This window comes from Perkinsus marinus (genome assembly GCF_000006405.1).
Source record: "Perkinsus marinus ATCC 50983 genomic scaffold scf_1104296960408, whole genome shotgun sequence".
NCBI lineage: Eukaryota > Perkinsozoa > Perkinsida > Perkinsidae > Perkinsus > Perkinsus marinus.
Window position 1 is genome coordinate 1 of NW_003206161.1, and position 1731 is coordinate 1731.

Here is a 1731-nt window from a genome sequence, read left to right on the forward strand (position 1 = left end):
GAAGGCAAGCACATGAGATAGTGGTGCGCACCAACGGCTGTACGTGAGCAATCCGTATTCCGCTCACAGATCGGACGGATTGACCAATTACCGCGCAAACCATTTCGGAAGAGTATTCAACTTTAATATCAATCAAAGTGACTAGCTTCATCGCCGGATTAGTTCAGCTGGATAGTATGTCTAGCTACGGAGCAGATGGTCGTAGGTTAGAATCGTGCATCGGGTATACATCAATCTCATTTCCTCTTCATCTATCGTACGTCAACGAAATCGGGCATCCGATGTGAAGCTCCAACTAGTTTGCACAAGACGCTGAAGGCAAGCACATGAGATAGTGGTGCGCACCAACGGCTGTACCTGAGCAATCCGAATTCCGCTCACGTATCCTGACGGATTGACCAATTACCGCCTAAACCATTTCGGAAGAGTATTCAACTTTAATATCAATCAAAGTGACTAGCTTCATCGTCCGATTAGTTCAGCTGGATAGAATGTCTGCCTACGGAGCAGATGGTCGTAGGTTCGATGCATCGGGTATACATCAACCTCACTTCCTCTTCATCCATCTTACGTCAACGAAATCGGGCATCCGATGTGAAGCTCCACCTAGTTTGCACAAGACGCTGAAGGCAAGCACATGAGATAGTGGTGCGCACCAACGGCTGTACCTGAGCAATCCGGATTCCGCTCACGCATCCTGAATCGGCCATTCGATGTGAAGCTCCAACTAGTTTGCACAAGACGCTGAAGGCAAGCACATGAGATAGTGGTGCGCACCAACGGCTGTACCTGAGCAATCCGAATTCCGCTCACGTATCCTGACGGATTGACCAATTACCGCCTAAACCATTTCGGAAGAGTATTCAACTTTGATATCGATCAAAGTGACTAGCTTCATCGCCCGATTAGTTCAGCTGGATAGAATGTCTGCCTACGGAGCAGATGGTCGTAGGTTCGAATCCTGCATCGGGTATACATGAATCTCCCTTCCTCTTCGTTTATCCTACGTCAACGAAATCGGGCATCCGATGTGAAGCTCCAACTAGTTTGCACAAGAAGCTGGATAGAATGTCTGCCTACGGAGCAGATGGTCGTAGTTTCGAATCCTGCATCGGGTATACATTAATCTCACTTCCTCTTCATCCATCCTACGTCAACGAAATCGGGCATCCGATGTGAAGCTCCACCTAGTTTGCACAAGACGCTGAAGACAAGCACATGAGATAGTGGTGCGCACCAACGGCTGTACCTGAGCAATCCGAATTCCGCTCACGTATCCTAACGGATTGACCAATTACCGCCTAAACCATTTCGGAAGAGTATTCAACTTTAATATCAATCAAAGTGACTAGCTTCATCGCCCGATTAGTTCAGCTGGATAGAATGTCTGCCTACGGAGCAGATGGTCGTAGGTCCGAATCCTGCATCGGGTATACATTAACCTCACTTCCTCTTCATCCATCCTACGTCAACGAAATCGGGCATCCGATGTGAAGCTCCACCTAGTTTGCACAAGACGCTGAAGGCAAGCACATGAGATAGTGGTGCGCACCAACGGCTGTACCTGAGCAATCCGGATTCCGCTCACGCATCCTGAATCGGCCACTCGATGTGAAGCTCCAACTAGTTTGCAGAAGACGCTGAAGGCAAGCACATGAGATAGTGGTGCGCACCAACGGCTGTACCTGAGCAATCCGGATTCCGCTCACGCATCCTGAATCGGCCACTCGA

General features: G+C 49.0%; 2 non-coding genes across 2 annotated transcripts; both read left to right on the forward strand.

Annotated features, from left to right (window-relative positions):
- Window positions 1-899: 899 nt before the first annotated feature.
- Window positions 900-973, forward strand: Pmar_PMAR026951. The gene has a single exon. It is a non-coding gene; the product is annotated as a tRNA-Arg (tRNA).
- A 386-nt stretch (window positions 974-1359) lies between these two features.
- On the forward strand, window positions 1360-1433 carry Pmar_PMAR026952. Its single transcript has one exon. It is a non-coding gene; the product is annotated as a tRNA-Arg (tRNA).
- The last annotated feature ends 298 nt before the right edge of the window (window positions 1434-1731 follow it).